This window comes from Antechinus flavipes, chromosome 6, assembly GCF_016432865.1.
Source record: "Antechinus flavipes isolate AdamAnt ecotype Samford, QLD, Australia chromosome 6, AdamAnt_v2, whole genome shotgun sequence".
Taxonomy (NCBI): domain Eukaryota; kingdom Metazoa; phylum Chordata; class Mammalia; order Dasyuromorphia; family Dasyuridae; genus Antechinus; species Antechinus flavipes.
In genome coordinates, this window is record NC_067403.1 from 110028395 (window position 1) to 110051911 (window position 23517).

The window sequence follows — 23517 nt, forward strand, 5'->3', positions numbered from 1 at the left end:
TAACAAGTAGAGAGTTGCATCAGAGAATATACCTGGAAATAATGATGTTTTCTTTCTAGATAGTACTTTATTATCGGGTAGTTAAGATGATATGGTAGACAAAGCTCTGGACCTGTAATCGGGAAGACCAGAATTCAAATGTGATCTCAAATACTAGCTGTGTAATCTTGGGTAAATTATTTAATTTTGGTCTGCCTCAATTTCTTCAATTATAAAATGGGGCTTATAATAATGGCACCTTCCTTCCAGGATTGTTTTGAGGATCAATTTGATAATATTTATAAATTGCTTACATGGTACCTAGCACATACGTAGTAGGCACTATGTAATACTAATTAGTATTATTATCATCATTATTTTCAGGCACTTAACCTTACAGCAGTGAGGAAGACTATATAATAAATCAAGGATCCCTGAATTCTTCAGATTCCTATGAATTCATGGTATTCTTTATCTTCAAGACAGATTGAACTTCCTGGTTTTAGTACCTGGTTTTCATGAGTTGCTTGTGGGCAAAATATTTATCATTTGTGGGCCAATGATGAGTCTCTCCTAACTTAAAGAGAATGACAAACACAATTTGTTACAAGATGCTTGAATTCTTCCTAGGATCTTCCAGACCTTGTCCTCCACTGGTCTTTAGAAACCAGGGGTCACCTGCACCATACATACAGTAAGGCACTGAAATAGATCTTGATTGTAAAAACTGTTAACACATTAAGGACATGGAAATTCACTAGTGTAGAAACTCCCTCCACTGACAGATCGCAACTCATCTCTAACTTAGTCCTTGAGGATTGCCTGAGACTCAGAGGTAAAGTAATTTATCCAAAAATAGCTAGAAAACATTGAAAGAAAGATTCAAATGGATCATCCAGGCTCCAAATCCAGAATTCTATCCATTAAACCATATGCCCACTCATCACACAAAATATTAAAAATGAGATTAGATTATATCCATTTTCAGTACTAGCATTTTATTAGTAAATGACAGTATTGCATAGTCCTCAAAGTCATACTTAGATCACATCTACTGATGGCTTGTAGAGCTTAATTGTTGATAATAGTAGCATGTATATACTGACTTAAGGTTTTAAAGACCTTTGCCTATTTTATCTCATTTGATCAATAATCCTCTGAGCTAGATGCTATTATCCCCATTTTACAGTTGAGGAAAGAGAGTCAGATAGTAGATAAGAGACTTGCTTTTCTCTCCATTAACTGCTTGTATTTGTTATAATTCTTAATCTCTCAAAAGAGAGAATGTTCTCACTAAGAGTCCATTACATCAAAGAAATAATAGATCTAAAATATTCTCCCTATCCACTCAATTCCCAGCCCTTCATCCCCGCCTTCACCCTAATGAAACACACACATACACATCCCTTTGTTATGAAAGAAGATTGGGGAATCAATTATTCAACATGAGCAAAGCTGAGTTGCCATAGATACCATAGTTGGATTATTATTTTTTTTAATTTAAACATAATAGAATATTTGGCACTCAAACCAGCCTAAGTCAAGTTTACCCTTTCTTCCACATTGAAAGGGAACTTCAGGTTCTTACTGGTACCTGTCTGAACTCTACCTGGCCTCCTTTGCTGGATTGTTATTCATATCCCACCTCCAACTGTGAATGTTTCCAAAGGTTCGATCCTAACCTTTCTTTTCTTTTCCCCTCAGCAGGTGATCTTGCTAGCTCTGGAAGGACTAATTCATCTGTAAGCAAATGATTCCCATAGCTACATATAAAGCTCTAATCCTTGATCAGCAACTTTTTGTAGCTTATATCAAACTAGATTTTCTAGAGTCATGTAAAAGCATCATGCTCCCAACTGAACTTATTGTATTCGCTTTAAAAAACCAACCCTCTTTTGAACTTCCCTATTCTGTCAAGTGCACAACTATCCTTCTATAAATCTGGATTCTCAACCTTTGAGACATCCTTCTCACACTACTTTATTACACATAAAGTAAGACTTTCCAGTTGATTATTCCTTCATCCACCACCATTTTTCTCATCTGTTCCCTTCTTTCTATTTACATGATTGTCTCTCTAGTTCAGGTCTTCATCATCTCTTGCCTGATGCAATTACCTCTTACAATAACCTCCTAAGTGGTCTCTCTGCTTCCAGTCTCTCTCATTTCAGCTCATCTTCCACAAAGCTGCCAAAGTGATTTTTCAAAAATACAAATATGTCCATGTCACTCCCTTGCTTGAAAAATTCCAGAGTCTCCCTATTACCTTTACACTCAAATAAAAAGTCCTCTGGCACTTTAAAGACTGTCACCCCTGGCTCCAATCTACTTTCCAATCTTATTATGTTTAAGTCCTGTAAATGTAGTCTATAGTCCAGCCAAAATGGCCTTCTCATAGTCCCTCACACAGGATACTCCATATTGCTGGCTTTCCCTGCCTTTTCAAAGGCTATTCTTCCTCCCTGGAATATTCTGCCTCAGCACATTTTGGGTATGACTGAATTCCTAAGGAAGTGAAAAACAAGCTTCATCCAAATCTCAAAACAAACATCACCTTCTACATGAAACCTTTCTCTGATATTCCCAGTCATTACTACCATTACTAAAATCGCCTTGTATATTCTTTGTGTTATACATATATGCATAAAGATATGCATACACACATATGTATGTATAATGTTTACCTCAATAATGAAAATAACATCATATAGCCCTTAAAAACTTGCAAAAAAGCTTTACAAATATCTCATTCGGTCTTCACAATCCTGGGAGGTAGGTGCTACTACTATCCCCATTTTACAGTTGAGAAAATTAAGGCATTCAGTGGGTAAGTGACTCATTTAAAGGTCACAGAACTAATAAGTAGGTAAAGCTGGATTTGAACTCGTTTTCCTGATTCCAGATCTAGCACTCTATCCACTGTGCCAATTAGCTTTCTCTAATATTGATCAAAAGTATCTACATTGCCTGGTAGGTCCTTAATAAGTGCTTGCTAATTGACTGAATTTTTAAATATGAACCTCAGTTTTCATTATATAGTCCAATAAGTTTCTATATACCTAATTTTATTATTTTATAAACTGGGAAGCATTATGATTGTATGAATACAAACAACTGCTTTTGCAAAAAATTCCACTGTCATAATAATAATTAGAAATTGACTTAAATCTATACTAGTCTCCCTGTGACCTGAATTATGAGTTGCTTTTTAAAATAAATCCCCAATATTAGCTTATTTATCATTTTTAACATGCTCATAAATTAGCTGTATAATATAGGGAAAATCTATCTGAGTTTTCCAGGGAATTTGGAATCTAGATAAAGGGTGTTTGCTGACAAATGAAATTATTATTCTTTAAAGGTATGGAGAGGGGAGGGCATTATTATTTATCTTGTAATCTGTGAATATTTCCTTGTTAAAAAAAAGATTCAAATTCTTAGAATAAGAAAGAAAAAGAGAAAGGAAAGAAGGAAGAAAGGAAGGAAGGAAGGAAGGAAGGGAGGAAGGGAGGAAGGGAGGAAGGGAAGGAAGGAGGGAGGGAGAAAAAGTAAGAAAGAAAGAAAATTCAAAATGAATGAATTTTGAATCAAATCCTGCCTCTGATACTAGCCATGTGACCATGGATGAGCCCTTAAACCCAACCTCAGTTTCCTTATCTATTTGGTTCAACTATTTCCATTGTACTAAACTCTTTGTGACCCTATTTTGGTGTTTTCTTGGCAAAGACACTGGTATGATTTCCATTCACTTCTCCAATTCATTTTAAGAAACTGAGGCAAATGGCTAAGTGATTTGCTGAGGGTCACACAGCTTCTAAGAATCTGAGACTGCATTTGAACTCATGAAAATAAGCCTTTCTAACTTCAGGCACAGTACTCTATCTGCTGAGCCATGTAGCTATAAATTGGGATTAATAATGCCTATGATAGTTCCTTAGGATTGTTGTGAGGTTCGAGTAAAAGATATAAAATGCATCACAATCCTTAAAGTCTTATGTTAATGTCAATCATAGTATTAGTATAAGTAATTTCATAAAAATACCGAGCAAACTGGGCTTATATCCCAAAGACATCTTAAAAAAGGAAAGGGACCTGTATGTGCAAGAACGATTGTGGCAACCCTCTTTGCAGGGGCCAGAAACTGGAAACTGAGTGGATGCCCATCAGTTGGAGAATGACTGGATAAATAGTGGTATATGAATATTATGGAATATTATTGTTCTGTAAGAAATGACCAGCAGGAGGATTTCAGAAAGGCCTGGAGAGACTTACATGAACTGATGCTGAGTGAACTGAGCAGGACCAGAAGATCATTATATACTTCAACAATGATACTATATGATGATCAATTCTGATGGACGTGACCATCTTCAACAATGAGATAAGCCAAATCAGCTCCAATAAAACAGTAATGAATTGCACCAGCTACACCCAGGGAAAGAACTCTGGGAGATGATTATGAACCACTACATAGAACTCCCAATCCCTCTATTTTGGTCCACCTGCATTTTTTGTTTCTTTCACAGGCTAATTTTACACGATTTCAAAGTCTGATTCTTTTTGTGCAGCAAAATAACTGTATGGATATGTATACATATATTGCATTTAACTTATACTTTAACATATTTAACATGTAATGGTCATCCTGCCATCTGGGGGAGGGGGTGAGGGAAAGGAGGGGAAAAATTTCAACAAAAGGTTTTGCAATTGTCGATGCTGAAAAATTACCCATGTATATAACTTGTAAATAAAAAGCTATAATAAAAAGAAAAAATATAAAAAAATAAAAAATAGCAATAAGCAAGTATTAATTATCCATAGTTGGAATACATTCGACAACCTATCAATCTAGAAGCAGAGAGATAGACGCTTATTGTCTTTTGGAAGTCTTAGATGTTGTATTCAACATCCACCAACCCAAATCACTATTTTCACCAAAAGAATTCACATCCTTCAGATGAGATATCAATGATTAGGCACACACATATACACACACACACACACACACACACACACACACACACACACACATAAAACACCAAGTGAAAAAGACCTTAGAATCATCTAGTCTGATACTTGGAAATTACAAATATAGAAACTGATGCCCAATAAGGTCAGATGATTTGCCCAGAATCACCCTTAGTGACTTTAAACAAGTATTTTTGGCCAGCAAGAAACAGAAGTAAATGAACTCTGTGCTGGTTAGCTGTTAACCAGAAAACACAAGCAGCCCATTATGTGTCTGCTTTGAGGCCAATTCAATACAGGTCTTCACATCTTCCTGTGCCCTGAAATACAAACATATTGAAATACTCCATTGTGTCCTTTCTAGCCTTTTTTCCCTCAATCATCAAAGAAAAGATTTCCCTACAGAAAGAACTGGCAAATTCTGTGGAAATAAAATCACTCTTTTTTTTGGCCAGTGTATATTGCCACTTTTCAGTAAACAAGATTGTTTTTCACTGGGGGAGAAAAGCCCTAAAAAAAAAAAAAAAAATTCTGTGTCAGGGTTGGATTAAGGAAAAAAAAAAAAAAAAACACCAAACTGGAGCTTTCCAACAGTGAAGGAAACTGAAGGTTGAAGGTCGCTCTCTGGTTGCTGTGACACAGAGACTGTCTTGCAGCCAAATACTGTACAGTGTTCAAAGTCACAATGAGCGCTTGGAGAGGGAAAGAGGCTGGAGGTGGGAGATGAGGCAGGGGACAAAAGACTTAAAAGGGGACCAAGTAAATGAAAAAAAAATAAAGGACCACAAAGTAATCAAAACCACTTAGAGTGTAAGGCAGTGATTGTTTTTCTCTTCATTTATCCAGCAATTATGAATCCATACAATAATAATAATCCCTTTGCATATTTTAACTTAATAAGCTTGATAAGCTTATTAAAGCTTCCATCTGCGCTATGCTTTTTGGGACATCCTACAGAGTACCATCATATTTTTTAAAACTCTTATTTTACAACATTGTCAGGAGATAAAATAGAAGGAAAGAAGAAAAGAAGCTTTTTTCAAGCAGCTACTCTTTGCCATCCACAGTGCTAAGCACTTTACAAAAGTCATCTAGGTAGGTGGTGATTACCCCCATCAAGATAACACAAGTTAAATGACTTTGCCAGGATAACAACTTGTCATTTTCAACTCAAATCTTTCTGACTCTAGGCCCAGTACTCCCTAGATAGGCATTATTATTCCCATTTTATAGATCATACTATCAAAGGAATCATAGGATCACAGTTTTAGAACTGGAAGAAACCACAGAGACCATCTAGATGGACTCCCTCATTTTACAGATGAGGAAACTGAGATCCAGAGAAAAGAGAGTGAAAAAGAAAGGAAGGAAAAAGAAAGAAAAACAAAGAGAGAAAGAGGAAGGAAAAGAAGGAAGGAAGGAAGGAAGGAAGGAAGGAGGAAGGAAGGAAGGAAGGAAGGAGGAAGGAAGGAAGGAAGGAAGGAAGGAAGGAAGGAAGGAAGGAAGGAAGGAAGGAAGGAAGGAAGGAAGGAAGGAAGGAAGGAAGGAAGGAAAGGAAGGAAAGGGAAAGGAAAGAAAAGAGGAAAGGAAAAGAAAGGGGAAAAGAACAGGAAAAGGAAGAAAGGAAAAGGAAGGTAAGATTATATTTTTCTCAAAGCCCCAAACACTAGCCCCAAGGCTAACCAAGAAATAAGAGCTGTACCATTGAAAAACTAGATTATATTTGTTTTTTTTTTTTTTTTTTGTCCCACTCTATTCAAGTGAGACAGGACTTTTTCAACACCAGCAGTTGTATCACCTGATATGGCTTATTGTGAGGGACACTGGGGGCAATAAGCCAAGTGCTGGGGTTAGGGGGAGGAGGTTATTTTGCTACTGATCAGCAGGCAAGATCTCTCCAGGGACCCTGTCAAAGTGACACAGCACAGTCTCAGTGAGGGAACAAGAGCATGCTAATCTCAGCAGGGGTCAGAACCCCAGAAGCCAGTATCCTCAGAGCATCAGTCACATCAAGAGGATTTTCCTCAATGGGATATGTCTTGCAGAAGAACCAAGGGAGGGGATGGAAGGGCACCACAGATTGATGTGTTTTACAATAATCTGAGGGATTCTAAACTCATGATGTCTCTTGGATAATCCACCAGAGGCCCTCTTGCGTTTGTTCCCTGACCCCAAAGGGTGAATGAAGGGGCCTTCTATTAGGATTATTCAAGACACTGCCAGGTTCATTCTGTGGACATCATCACCTACTGAATTCATGATCCCAATCCAGTTCCTTCTACCAACATCAATACAAACTACTGTTTTCCAACAATAAACACATTTAAACCTGATCTAACCAAATACAATAATAAGAATTAAGAGCATTTTTAGAGACATAAGATGGGAAGAATATTGGATTTGAAACTGTGAAGCTCTGAGTTCAAATCTTGCCTCAGATACTTATTAACTGTGTGCTCTGAATCATTCTGTTCCTGAGACAACTCTCTAAAACAATCTGTGATTTACTGAACAAGGGATGTGATCAGATTTCAGGGGATATAGAAATAAGCATAAGGAAAAATTCATCTTCGTTTTCTCCTAAGCTCTGATGGAAGTTTAGTATTTACTTTAATTATTTTATGACATTAATTTCAAGAAGGTATCCACAGCCTTCACTAAAATGAAGGTAATTTTTAGCAAGGTATTTTTCTAATTTTAATACTGATAGCAGGTGTACCTTAACTGCTCAGAATATTAAAAGCAAATCTGTCTTAAAGACCAGTTTAAGTAGTGATTTCTCTTTGTGTGTGTCTGTCTCTCTCCTTCCTCTCTGTCTCTCTGTCTCTGTCTCTCTCCCCCCCACCCCCCAGCTCCTAATGTGGATCTATCTATATCTATATCTAAATTTCCTCCATCAGAGGATGATGCCTACAATTTTAAATTTAAGAGTTGACCTGGGACCCTCAACCTTGACCACAAGCTAATATCTGTAAGAGGCAGCATCTGAACCCAGTTCATCTTGGCTCCAAAGCTCCCAGCTGACTCCATTTATGTAGGCATTCAAACATAGCACAGTGTAAGCATAATGAACAGAGGTTTTTGTTTGTTTTGGGTTTTGCCATAGTACTATTGACCCCAGCTACAGTACTTACTGGGCCCATTTTAGAAAGAATATGGACAAGTGAGGGCATTTAGATGACATAGTGGATAGAGTACTAAGCCCAGAATTAGGTGTTCAAACCCAACCTTCAACACTTATGATCTGTGGACTCTAGGCAAGTCACTTAATCCTGTTTATCTCAACTTCTTCAACTGTAAAATGAGCTGGAGAAAGAAATAGCAAATTATTCCAGTATTTTTCTTAAAGAAAACTCCAAATAGGGTCATGAAGAGTCAGACACAACTGAAAATGACTTAACAACAAAATAGCCAAGTAGGTATTCACAACACTGCAAACACTGGGCTAATGTGTGATCAATACCTTTTCACAGGTATATGAATCAAGAGTTAAAAGGGATCTCATCTAATCTAACTTCCTCATTTTATAGATGAGCAAACTCAGGTTCAGGGAGGTTAAATTATTTGCCCAAAGTTAAACAGGAAAACAGAATTGGAACTCTGATCCTCTTAATCTGAAATAGAAGAGGTTCCTTCCAGTGTACTAAATTCTTTCAGTCAGACTAGAGTCACATGCATCATTTCAACCCCATCATAGGGTTGTTGTGTCATTTCAGTCATGTTTGACTCTTGGCGATCCCATTTGGGGGGTTTTCTGGCAAAGATACTAGAGTGGTTTGGCATTTCCCTTTTGGGCTCATTTTACAGATGAGGAAATGCAAGCAAATAGGGTTAAGGACTTGCCCATGGTCACACAGTGTGTCTGAGGCCTGATTAGAATTCAGGAAAAGAATCTTCCTAGCTCCAAGCCTGACATTCTATCCACTGCACCACCTAGTTGCCCTTCATAATACAAAGTAAATTGAAAAACTTTCATTATTCTCATCTCATAAAAAGGCCACTAAGTATAAAAAAGAAGCAGTAGGTACTGATTTTTTCAAATCAAATTCTGCTGCTACTATCATTACGCCCTGGAATTCTAGTTTTAAAGGATTACTCTGCTGGCAAGAGAATTACAAATAAAACTAATTTCAAGTATATACAAATATAAATATTCACATCTGTGCTGCCTCAAAACTGTATTAAGTACTCTAGAAAACTAATAATTTGAGTATTATTTTAAGTCTTATCGATATTTTTTAAAGAAACCCATAAGTGGGTGATTGAAGAGATTCCCAAATCTATCGGTGGGGAAGCTGGCCCTAATTACAAACAATTCCACTCTTGTCCAGCATAGATGCTGGCTTTGTCCCCTTTCATTTACTCTGAGAGAACAAAGATTATAATTGATTCCTAGCTCTGTATACTTTACTGCTGGATAGAATATTCTACCTGATGCTGCCATAACTTAAAAGGTAATTTAGATCCATATTTACATTTTTAAAGAAACATGGCAATTTACTGGTTTAGTCCACATAACCCCTGAATCCCATTAACTACAAAGCTGGTAGTGTGAAAATGAGATGCTTTCAGTACAGTGGACTTCTTCAGTATCCCCTTTGTTCCTCTAAAGGGAAGATGCTTCCCTATTTTCACACAAACCCCTTTCCTTAACTGGATTAGTAATCAGCTGCTACAGAATCTAGCTAAAACTGAAATTTAATTTCAATCATTCCCATACCATCCTCAACTCCCATACAAAAAAAAAGATGAAAATAATATCATTCTACAAAATTATTATTTTAATAACATTATTTTAAGCTATTATATCAAAGAGTAATTAAATTTATTGGCTCATTTTATAAGAATTTATCAAGTGCCTACTCTGTGCCAGGCACTGTAGAATATCTGTCAAGCAAGGTTGGGGGAAAAAAGCAAAAACCAGCTCTGTCCCCAAACAGTTTACATTCTACTTAAAACCTTTTTTTCTTAAAATCTTAGAACATTTTTCCAGAGAAGTTATAAATTTAAGTATACAAATCAATTTAACTGGGGAAAGATAGAATTGTTAAAGATACTAACAAAATAGGATGGAATGCGTGGGACAAAGATAATAAAGGAAAGAAACAAGGTGGAACCTCTCCATTCCTACTTGGTTCTTGAGAGACAGCCTAACTTTCTGAGAAATGTTCAAGAGCCATATATAGGGTGTCCCACAAATCTTAGTATAATTTAATGCTTATATACATATATTTTAAGACTTTTGGAATATCCCATATAACTGTTTCACTTAATGAAAAGCACACTTTCTTTTCTCTGTCATTCTGGAATGTCTAGTACCCAATGGTTCTTAGGCTCCCAGAACAAGAACAGGAATGATAAATTATAATCAGTGAAAGGAAATAAGCATTTATATAGTGTTTACTATATTCCAGGCACTATGCTAAACTCTTTAAAAAATCATCTCTTTTGATCCTCAAAACAACCCTGTAGGTAGGTACTGTTATTGTCATATTAACGGGGAAGGAATTCAAGCATACAGAGATTAAGTAGCTTGTTCAGGGTCTTCCTGACCCTAAACCCACTTCACCACTTGGCTACTTCTACCAACAAAGGAGTGTTTCAACAAGAGTTGCTACTCTAGTAGAAATAACCTCAACCCTGGCTGAGCCAACCTCTATATAATTGTCCATCTTTACAGAGATAGCCTTTATATACATATAGCCACAATTTTACAACAGGTCAAATGTGGGTGTCTTGTTCAGTAGGCAATGGTCAGTAGGTATTATGGAAAGTACTGGTGACATATGCTAATGATTAAGAAAATGTTTGGGGCTGAAGAGTGGGTAATCACTCTCAGAAAAATAGGAATAGGGTCAGAATTGGGATCTAAGCCAACACAAACCAAAGTTAGATCCAGCACCTGATTTTCCTTGCAGTGCCTAAATCCAAGCGTTTGAGATGAATGGGAAACCAGGGAGGTCATTAATAGATCAAGAGGAAGGAAACACAAAGTATTGGCAAACACTTATTGTTTAGTTAACTCAACCTATCTTCCCAAAGAATAGCCATTGTACACATTCCTCACTCTTGTACTGATGTATGTGCGAGGAGGGAAGCGGGATGTGGAGAGAAGGGTCATGAGCCAGATACATCTTACCTCTTCCTGACTCAGCTCTGCCAGTAAGACTATAGACTAAGAACAGAGGAATCAGGAGAGGCTGCCCTGGAATTTGCAGTTTCTTTGACAGAGGAAATGAACTCTGCTGGAAGAGCTACTGAAAATTTAAGACCAAGTTTCTGGATGCTTAGATAGTATCTTTGTTTCAAACAAGATATAACTACAACCATTCTGGGATTTTTGACAGAGAAGAAACTTATTTCTAGCCTATGTCAACAAGTTCCACAAATTTATAATAATCTTGAGGAGGTAACAAGTGGTTCTTGTTTGTGATTTTGTAATAAGTGCTTAAGGCCCCATTTAGCAATATACCCTCTAGCCAAAAATTTATCAATCTGGATTGATATGACCTAGTACCTGATAGATAGCCAGGAGGACAGGAAGAAGTCAGATCAGAAAGAATATGGCAAGTCAAGATCATACCATAAAATAATCTAAACTGACTTTTCCAAAATTATCAGGATCAAGCTTGATGTGATTCACAAAGAGATGTGAAAAGACATATTCCTGCTCCTTTGCAGAGTTGGAGATGATCCACAAGTGAGAAACACTGATTAAAACGCCACTTTCTTTCAGTATTTTGATTGGTTTTGCTAAATTTTCTTCTAAAGATGATACTAACAGCCAGAGATACCCTTCTCTCAGATTATGACCCATTCTACGCTGAACAGGACTGGTGGTTACAATGTGAAAGTCGCATTTTCCTGGCCTGCAGGTGGAGAGTAGAACTGATAAGAGGACTGAGGCCTCCAAGATATGATAAAGACATCTCTATTACTATATTTGAAAGTCAATTTATCAAGGGACAAGAATACTATGTAGAAGGTGGAATGTAAGTTATGTGATGTCAAGTAACGCTTCACTTTTATGTTTGTATCCGCTAGTGCTTGATATACAATAAGTGCTTGTTGATTTATTCACTGATGGGCACAAGACCTCAATATATTATATTGCTCAGAGTTTAGTCGTGATTAGCAGGCATTCTACTGAGAGAAATCTGACATGGAATGAGTGACTATATCTGAAAAAGAGTCTCCCATCCATCAAGGTTTCTTAACTTTTTGAGGGGGTCAGCAGCTTTTCTACTTCAGCCTATGGATCCTTTCTTAGAATAGTCTTTTTTTAAAAAATATGCCTAGGATTGCAAAGGAAGCCAATAATATTGATAGTGGTCAAAATATATATTTTTAAGTTTACATACCCTAAATTGTGGTATATGAATGTTATGGAATATTATTGTTCTGTAAGAAATGACCAACAGGATGAATACAGAGAGGCTTGGAGAGACCTACATGGACTGATGCTAAGTGAGATGAGCAGAACCAGGAGATCATTATACACTTCGACAACGATATTGTATGAGGATGTATTCTGATGGAAGTGGATTTCTATGACAAAGAGACCTAACTGAATTTCAATGGATAAATGATGGACAGAAACAGCTACACCCAAAGAAAGAACACTGGGACACGAATGTGAACTATTTGCATTTTTGATTTTCTTCCCGAGTTATTTTTACCTTCTGAATCCAATTCTCCCTGTGCAACAGGAGAACTGTTCGGTTCTGCAAATATGTATTATATCTAGGATATACTGCAACATATTTAACATATATAGGACTGCTTGCCATCTTGGGGGGGGGGTGGAGGGAGGGAGGGGAAAAAGCGAAACATAAGCGAGTGCAAGGGATAATGTTGTAAAAAAAATTACCCTGGTATGGATTCTGTCAATACAAAGTTATTATTAAATAAAATTAAATTAAAAAAAAAAGTTTACATACCCTTAGGTTAAGAAGCTTTACCTTAGAGGAAAGTATATTGTAAGAAAAGTTAAAGGTGATCAGCATAGTCTTCAAAGGGTAGTTCCATGGCTTCTGGATCTCAGGAATTCCTGCCCTGACTTAAATGCATGTTATTTGAAAGACAGTGTGGTATAGCAGAGATTTGCTAGATTTGCCATCAAGAAGAGCTTTGATCAAATCCTATCACATATATTTCCTGCTTATGAAATCTTGAATAATTCACCTAACTTCTTAGTCTTAGCTTCTTCATCTGTAAAATGGGGATAATAAGAACACTTATTTCACAAAGTTGTTATAAGGATCAAATAAAATAATATATATAAAGCTCTGTGAAAGAATTAGCTACCGTTATTATTTTGCTCTCCCTGAACCTAGCTCATAGAATCTAGACTTAATTCCCAATCACTGACAGTAATGATTGCAATGATGGTGAGGTCTCTTACTTTTTACAAAGCACATTGTATAAATCAATTGCCACCTAAAACTCAAGGAGTATCCCCAACCTGGATTAAAATGCAATTGGAAATGCTTAACAAAATAAAGGAAAATTTAATACAACATAATGTTAATTAATAATGTTAATAATTAATAATGTTTTGTGGTTTTCTAAATTAAATAGGGGACTTCCCTTTTCTATTTGAGTTTGACAACACTGAATAGATTATTTCAATTGAGACTAACAAGAACTTAATGAGGAACGTAATTATAGGTGAGGAAGCTGAGGCTCAATGATGTTAAATGATTTATCCTACATCACAGTGGCCCAGACAGAAGTTTTATATATGCTTTCTGCCTCGCAGTCATAGACACTCTAACCACTGATTCCCTTCTCCATAAAGGAGAACTTATTGTTTGTTTGTTTATGTATTTGTTACTTTTACTGTAGATGGTTTTGAAAGCAAAGGGAGAAACAAAATGAATGAGAAAAGATAGAAAGTTGCCTAGTTCTGATTTGCTCAGGCAAGCTTGAATTTCTCTAGAGAAGAAAACCATTTTGGGAATGAAAGTGAAATTAGGGTAAGGAGGGGAATTGATTGGCCGCTAGAGCCTTCTCTAAGAGCACAGAAGTGGTAAAACTAGTGAAACTAGTTATAGGAAACTAGTTAGAAAACTGAAAGAAAAAATTCCATCATATTAAAAAGTTATTACCATAAGAGCTCTCTTAGAAGACACACATCATTTCTTCATAGGTAAAGCAGAGCCCTTTATAAAGAGAGTAATTAAATGTCTTAATTCCTAGGAAAATTTCCCTGTGATGGTTTTTTGCCTGAGCACTGCAGAGTCCAAAGTATGTGCCTCAGCAGAAGAAGAGACAGAGGAAACCAAGAAGGGAAGATATGAAAGCCCTAAAAGAGTGGGTGCTGGAATATTAAACTAAATAATTAAATATTAAAAGTCATTCTTGATTATGGATCTTTAAAATATAGTTCATATTTCAGAATACTATTACCTTCTAAATCAAGTACAAATTCCTCTCTTGGGCATAGAAAACCCATGACTGTCTTTTTCTAAGCTACTTTTCCAGTTTTATTACCTCCTTTATGCATTCTATAGTCCAGCCAAACTGACTGACTTTACTACTTTACTATAACATTTCCTCTCCCATTTTCCTGCCTTTACAGGTAATGCTTGTGCCTGGGAATACACTTCCTCCTTATCTTTCATTCTTAAAACTTTATGTGCCTAAATTAGAGCCAAGAAAGTGAACTTCATTCGAAGCATTACAAGGAATAGACACACATGTGTAGGCATATACTAGTTGTTCCCCTTTGATAAAACATAAGGGCAGGGACTATTTCATTTTTGTCTTTAATATCTCCAATAACTAACATAGACCTTGGATGCTTGCAGATTAATGCTGAGGAATGAATAGTCTAGGTGTCAGTCATACCCAGAAAATGATGGCTGATTTGACTATATTATTATCACATTATTACAAGCCTGAAAGAAATGGGGGAACTAAAAGTGATCTACTAGAAAGAAAATCAAGAGAATATAACTATCCCTTTGCAACAACAATAAAAAATGAATATGGCTTTTGATGTGGGAAAAGACTGAAGAGGCAGAAGTTTCATTTTTACATAAAGAAGCATGAAATCATGAATGGTAAGACCAATATACCTATGCATTTCAAGAGTCAATGAACACATTGGATTTTTTTACAGTCTTCTCTGAAAAATAATATTTGTGCTGATGACCCAGAATCATAAAGGAAAGATTTAGTTCTCTGCATTCTAATAAGGCAGAAACAAGCATTATTTGATAGAAATTTTTTAATAAATATACACAAAATCAGGTTTTATTCTGATTGTTTTGAGAGAAAATCAAAAAAGCAGGTGGTAGTTGAAAAGTGGCAGGTTTCTGAATGTAAGGGGAAATTTCCTAGCAATTTAACATGCCTAAAAATGAAACGGATTTTTCTGATACATAGTGAACTTCCCATCCTTGCAGAACTACAAGCAAGATTGAAGTATCATTGAAAATACTGCAAAAGCAATTCCTCTCTAGGAACAACTTAAAACAGATGGCTGTGGGAGCCCTTTCTAACTCTCAGATTCCAGGAGTTCATTTATTTGAAAAAGTGAGTAATGTGCAATATCTCATATTTCTTAATGATGATAAATAAATGAGGCATTAAAGTTCTATGCATAAATTTAAATATTGGAAAGAATTTGGTTCACAACTCTAGAATTGTTTCTCCACTTTTAAAATTCACTAATGTGATTTTAACATGTGAAAAAAATCACTAAAACGATGTTTTGTCCTTTGAATATGGGATTGTCAGATCACAATACTGCATTCTAAAAGAGCCTGAACAATTTATCACAAAAAGGAACTGCTGAGATATATAATATAACTATAATTCACTGAAATTAGTTTTCCAGTGTTGGTAATGGGAATTAATTTCACAAAGACATCCGGATTATTGACAACCTTAAATATTATTTAAAGATCTATAGAGACTGCTTCTGGCAATTGAGACAAAACTTTTTACTAGACATGACCAAGCAAGAAGAAATCAATATTGCCTTATTGCATCTCTTTCCTCAATCAAAAAACTAGAGATGAAAAGTTTATTCCCAGAAATATTTTAGCATTTCCATGACTGGTGAAATCAAACTCAAAGTAAACTAGTTCTACCTAGATTGACAATAAATATTAAAAGAGGATCAACGTGATTCAAGTTGTTATCATTCAATAAACCTCTTGCATTGGACATAGCATGGTAGAATAGAGAGGGCATGCCTTGCAGTCAGGAGAACCCGGATTTTAGTCCCACACTGGTTGCAGTCTATTATTCAAAAATGGGAAGCAACCTATTTTTTAAAATTTATTCAGACAACTCTTTAATACACTACATTTCAGATAAAATGCTAATCTGCATTGATGGCAGATGTTTCCATATCATTAGATGCCCACAGTGATGAAATCAATTGCCTGGGCCAAAACAAAAGCTTATAAGAAATCTCCATGTTAAATGGCAAACAATTTTTCAGCAAGCTCAAAGGCTCGGGAAAGTCTTATAACATCTATCGACCTTCCATTTCTTTCTGCTTTTTTATTACTAAATGCTACTCGTCTTCCAAGCTATGACTTCAATCCCTCAGTCGCTCAGTTCTCTTCCAGACCATCTTTTCTGCACTAGCCACTCTCTCCTTTTTTCCTCATCTTGACCCCTTACTGAACCAATTCACTTCTACATAATCCTCTTCTCCTGAGTTTTCAGGCCCCTTTATCATTCTGCCAAATGTTCCCTGCCAAGCCTCAGTCCCAGAACACTCCCACCCATCCCTCCTAAGCACAAGTTGCTGAACAAAGGCAGAGAAAAATCACAGAAATAGTCCACTACAAACTTATGCTATGCAAGCTCAACAGGACTCTCCCTGCTGCTAGACACTCCTACTATATCTTACTTATCAACTCACTCTCCCACTCTTTACACTGACTCTTCCAAACCTTATCATTTCTCCTCAAATTTCCCATGACTTTCCTCCCTCCACCCTCTCAGCAAAGAACCTCGCTTCGTATTTTACAGGAAACACTAAGAACACTCCTCATGAGCTCCCTCTTCTCTCTTCCTCACCTAATTTCACTCAATAAATATGCTTTCTGCCACTATATACTCCTTTGCCAGTGACCCACATAATGAGATAACCTTACTCTTTACCAAGCCTAATCCCAATCCTGCTCAAGCAAGCTCATTCTGGCCTATCTCCTCCAAGGGATTTCCTCTTCTTCAGCTTATTTTTAATTTCTATCTACTCATTTCCTACTTCCTATAAACATGCTCATGTCTCCTCTATTTTCAAAAAGCCCTCATTTGATCCTTCTATCTTTGCAATCATCTGAAATCACTTCTGTCTTTTATGTTTAAATTCTTTGAAAAGCCTTTTTCTAATAAATGCTTCCACTGTCCTTTTCTTCCCATTTTCTTCTTAACCCCTTATAATCTGGCTTCTAATATTCCGCCAAAACTATTCTCTCCAAAGTTACCAGTGACTTTTTAATTGCCAGATCTAATGTCTTTTTTCAATCCTTGTTCTCCTCAACTTCTCTACAATCTTTATCACTGTTAATCATTCTCACTCCTTTAATAAGTTTCTTCTCTTTAGGTTTTCATGAAACTACTTCTGATTCTCCTTTTACTTATCTGTCCACTCCTCAGTTTTCTTTGCTGGATCCTCATCAACTGACATATAAACATACATATACATATACATAAAAATATACATACATATTTATGTATATACACCCACACATACAATCACCAAGTGATTATATCAGTTCTAACTTGCCATCTTTCTCCTGACCTCCTAACTTAATCTCCAATTTTTGGACATCTTGAACTGGATGACTGATAGAAATCTTAAATTCAGTGTCATCAAAGCTCATTTCCCCCTTAGCCCTCTCCCCCTCCTACCCTCTCTATTACTGTAGAACCCAACATCATCCTCACAGTCTCTCAGACACACCATCTAAGTGTCATTTGAGATTGCTCACTATCCCTCAGCCCTCAATATCCAATCTATTACCAATGTCTGTCCCCTTTTCACCATCTCTTTACATACCCCCTTCTCTACTCTGACACTGACACCACCCTCATCATTGCATGTATGGATTATTGCAATAACCTGCTACAAGGTCTGCTAGTTTCAAGCCTCTCTCCCCTCCATGCTCTATTCAGCCTCCCAAGGGATTTTTCTACAGAGCAGGTCTGTTCATACTATCTTCCCATCCCCTATTCTATAAACTCCCAGTAGCTCTCTATCACCTCCAAGACCAATTACAAAATCTTCTGATTTTTAAAATCCCTCATAATCTACCCCCTCTTTCCACCTTGCCAATCTTTTTACACTTTACTTCCTACCACTTATGCAGTTACACTGACCACCTGGCTATTTCATGAACGAGACAACTATCTCTCTACCATAGGCATTTTCTCTCGCTATCCCCCATGCCTGGAAGGCTGGCTCATCTCTGATTACTGGCTTTGTTGGCTTCCATGAAGTCCCAAGTAAAATCCTATATTCTACAGGAAGTCTTCCTAACTACTTTACATTCTAGTGCCCTCCCTCTTTTATTCCCTATTTAGTCTACATATAACCTACTTGTACAAATTTGTTTGCCTGTTGTCTCTATCAGATTGTGAAATACTTGAGAGGAGGACTATCTTTTGCCTCTCTCTCTTTTTTTTTTTTTTTTTTTAATCCCCAGTGATTAGCAAAGAACCTGGTACATAGCTGACAGTTAAAAATGTTTACTGACTGAATACTGATTAACACCCTAAATAAGCTCATTTTAGTGGTTAGCAATCACTGATCATTGCCTAATGTTCTACTTTGTGCAACAAGTGTGGAAATTATAGCTGTAGCTCCTTTACATTCTATAATGAAAACAATTAAGAGATGTATTGGTCTGATTAATTCTCTAAAATATTTTCTGTTCCAATGCTAAAGCTCCAGACTTTGTTTTCTTCTTTATAATTTATTTTATAATAATAATAATATTAACAATATTATTGTTATATATTATATGTATAAATAAATTTATATATACATATAATATATAATCATGTTATATTATTGTTGTTATTATGGTCTTTATAATTTATTTTAAAGATCCCATTTAACCTCTTCAGGATGTAAGTTTTGCAAGGCTTTTAGCCAAAATCAACAGCAGTTGATTTTGATGATTCTTAGGAATTTACACAAAACATAATCGGGTAGATAGGATGTTTCATCATTCATATTTTCCTAGATAAGAGAGCCAAGTCTCATATTTGTAGAGAGAACCATCCTTTGGCCAAAAGAATTGCTATATTAATGAGTCCACTAAGGTAAGATCTTCTGATGAGTAAAGCACACTTTATGGTTTCTGATAGATCTCTTGAGTTTTGACTGTGAATAGAGGACCTTCTCTCTTTCTCCCTAGAATCTATACAATAATTTTTGCAAATTCACTAAAGCAAACCTTATAATTATCTTCCTACTAACTAAGACTTAGGGGACAATTGGAATGTATAGATCTTTGAATACTTAGCCCAATTTTGTTGAGTTGAGTTTACATTGACCTTTCTTTGAATAAAAGCTAAGTTAGGTGGCAAATTCCAGGAGGAAAAACCAAAGTAATATTGATAAGTTTTATAATTAAAATGGAAGCAAGAAATGAAAAATTATTTGGATTATAGGTTCATATATTTGAAGATGGGAGGGGCCTTGGATGACACCGAGTCCAATGAGCTCATTTTACAAATGAGAAAACAAGAATGCACTTTAGAATACAAGTTAAAAAAAAAAAAGTTCACTAGGTCAAAGAACTGTGTGATAATCGGAACATATAACTGCCTTAAGAATAGACCACGGAGCTTGTACGACCTAAACAACAAAAAGCCTTTTGTAAGACTCATAGTTCACATATGTCGTTCAGATCATGAAACCTACCCATATAATCTGCACAAACATTGTCATTTTTAGTAGGAGATGTGCTTTGGGGAAAAACAGATGTCCCTAGTAGTAAGGGATCTAGAATGTTACCATATGTCACAGCAAGTTAGTCACATAAAATGACAGGATGTTAGAATTGAAAGAGACCTTAGAAATCATCTAGTACAACTTCCTCCCTTTAGAAATAAGCAAACTGAACCCAGAGATGGATTTTATCCAAAGACACATAGCTAGTTAGTAGAAGAGATACAATATCAGAAACCAGGTGTCCTAACTGCCAGTGAAATCAATGAGGATGAGTTTAGAGAACTGATATAAGATGGGAGGGGGAGTTAATATTTTTTCCTTTCCTCTCTAAAGCCTCTGTATGTTATAGTAAATCCTATATTCAGTGTTGCATGAAACTTAACAGTCCAGTCTATCAAGCCTCAAGCCATTGAAAAATTCAGTATAAAATATTTTTCCTAGTACAGATAATTAAACTGATTTAATTAGTACTGAACCTAATACATCAAAAGCATGAAGTAAATCTAGCCTTCACTTAAAATAGAACTATTTAAAGCTGACTAAATTTTTTGGAGTAATATCTAATATTGATCCCGTTATGACAACATTCACTTTAAAAAACATTTAGTCATTTAGATGAAATAGGTGAACTTTCAAGAGAAACATTTGGTTTTAGAGTTTCAACTGACTCAAGTCAATAAGAAATTAATCTTGGATCAAAGAATTATTGAAAAAATTTTGTTAAGACTTCTAGAACTAGATCAGTAGTTCTAGCTTCATGACTAGATGCTGAATACTCGGAAAGCGTGGTATTTTCCCTGAAAAAAAAGAAAAAAGAAAATAATTGATTTTCAAGAGTTGAACATCACAGCGATATCTCCATCCCAGACCACACATTCACTCTGGAGAATTTGCTGAGATTCAGAACTTAGGCTATGACATTTTTTTTAAATTTAAAATAAAAAAATAATAAAAATTTAAATTTAAAATTTAAAAATATTTATTTGCTTATTACTCTTTGTAATAAATTAGAAAACAGTACAAAAATATTACAAAATATCTTTCCATCAGATTTAAAGCAGGTGACATCATGGAATCAATAGACCAGTGGAGCAAGTTCCAATTCTACCACATCTGGGTCATTTTGGACATTTTGAACCTTGGTTTCTGCATATATGAAATAAGAAAGATTGAACTAAATGACTTCTAAAAAGTCTCCTAACTGTTTCTATGATCCAGATCCAATGATATTGTGAGATTTTGCCAATCTATTATGACAGTCAGATAAGATACTTTAGGAGAGAGCAGAGAAGAGGAAGAAGAGAAGGGGGTCCAGAAAGTTATATTTTTGGTTGATAGTAGAAAAAAATTTTCTCGTTACTGTTTATCTTTAATCACTTAAAAATAGCACTGAACTTAAAAAATTGTACCAAGTATGTGTTGACATCATAGCACATTGTTTTATTCTCACAGTGGTTCTTAACCCTTTTAGAATTGTGAATAGTTTACTGATATCTGTGAATCACTTCTTGGAACAATGTTTTTAAATTCATAAAATAAAATGCATAGGATTACAAAGAAAACTATACTGAAATAGTTATCAAAATGAGTTTTAAAAATAACAAGTTAATGAACCTCCGGTTAAAAACACTTGCTTTATAGAATTAGCATATTTCAAGAGAAAAAAAATAGTACATAATTGAATTTCAATCAATTACATCCCATTTTAAGTGCCTAATTTTTATTATTTAAAAGATCATATGATATTTGATTAGAAATGAATATTGCATTGTAACAGCTGAGGAAAGGAAATAATTCAAAGAAACTCGGGATGATTCCTGTGAAATGATAATGAGTGAAAGGAGTAGAATCGGGAAAACATTTCTGTGATTACAGTAACAACATTGTAAAGAAATGAATAAGGACAAGTCCTGGCGATATCACCAATATAAGAAACCTGAGCAAAGAAACTCATATATCCATGTTAAGTCAGTGCTTTCTCTACAACTTGTCACAGAAAACAGCCTAGAGCACTAAGAGATTAAATGATTTGCCCAGAGTCATACAGATGGTATATGTCACATTCTATTAGAGGGAGATTACATTTATAGAAATTTCCTGCCTCAAATCAGATGGAAAGGTCCCACTGTCCTAAAGCAGATGGCACTGCCTTTTCTTTAATATCAATTCCACTAATGGAACTTCATTAGTTTCTGATATTGAGCCATTTGACAGTCCCAAGAACTTTGGTGGCAAAAATTTTTTCAGAATCTTCAGCAGTTGTGGCTGCATGTCCATCAGAGTTGCTTCCCAGGATGAATGCTTTGAGAGCAGATTGGGTTTGATTTAGGAGGAAAAGGATCTTTCAATGCTCTTGGGTTCGAAGTCCTGGGTTATGTCAATCTAGTTCCCAGGGGAAGTGGTAAGTGAGGTGATGGTGGGTAGTGGTTTGACTTGCCTGGCACATGCTATTCCCACTTCTCCTTGCTGCTTCAGTTGGATGATTTGCCTACCCCACAAGTACAATTTATTGCCATATGGTGGGGATGACTGTATCCATGTATGCAACCTTCGTTTCCTTCTTCACCTCTGCCTGTTGTCTTCCCTAGTTACTTTTCAGTCCTAACTAAAAATCTCACCTTCTATCTGAAAACTTTCTCAATTCCTCTTAATTCTACAACTTTCTTGAGAGCCAAGAGAGACTTCTAGGGGAGGACCCAAGATGGCAGAGTGAAACCAAGGAGGTGCTCCAGTTCTCACAATTTCCCTCAAATACCATATGAAACCAAGCCTCTGAACAGAGTCTGATGGAATGAAAACACTCTCTAAAGAAAGATCAGTCTCACTGGGGTGCAAAGGGTGTTCAGCTTAGATCAGATAGAGGTTAGCTAGTGAGAGGGTCTAAATAATATCAAATCAGCAACTATGACTCTCAATCTTGACTCAGTAGAGCAGCAAATCAGTGGGGCACCTTCCAGTCCCAGCTCGAAGGCAAAATCTGGGATTTCAGGCTGAAAAGAGCAGGCAAAGCTACCCCCTGCAAACACAAGGGGCCCCTGTGCTCAAAGCCAAGGCTCAGAGATGCACAGAAAGTTTGGGACAACATCCCCTTTGCCCCAGAAGCAGAGTTCAACCATAAAAGTTTAAAAAAAAAAAAAAAAAAAAAAAAAAGGAAAGAAAATAAGCAAGAAACAGAAAAGAACTTTATAGTAGAAAGCTACTATAGTTACAGAGAAAACCAAAACACCAACTTAAACACAGACAAAATGTCCACAGAGGAAATCTCAAAGAGTGATATGAATTAGTCTCAAGCTCAAATAGGCTTCTTGGAAGTGCTTATAAAAGTCTTTAAAAGACTTTATAAAAGTCTTTTCATTTCTTAATGAAAGAGGTAGAAGAAAAAATGAGAAAAGAAATGAGAGGTATGCAAGTGAGAGTTAACCTCTTGGAAAAGAAAGGCAGTTCCTTAAAAAAATACTATTGGCCAAATGCAAACAAAACAAAAAAATATCCACGGAAGAAAGCAATACCTTCAAAAATAGAATTAACAAAATTGAAAAAGAGATACAAAAGCTAACTGATGAAATCACACATTAAAAACTAGAATGGGGCAAATGGAGACTAATGCTCTATGAGATAGCAAGAATCAGTCAAACAAA

At 35.9% G+C, this 23517-nt stretch overlaps 1 protein-coding gene across 1 annotated transcript in view; it reads right to left on the reverse strand.

The window, feature by feature from the left end:
* Nucleotides 1-23517, reverse strand: part of GPM6A (glycoprotein M6A) — a 491980-nt gene that overhangs the window by 444777 nt on the left and 23686 nt on the right. The gene's annotated exons all lie outside the window — the stretch shown is intronic.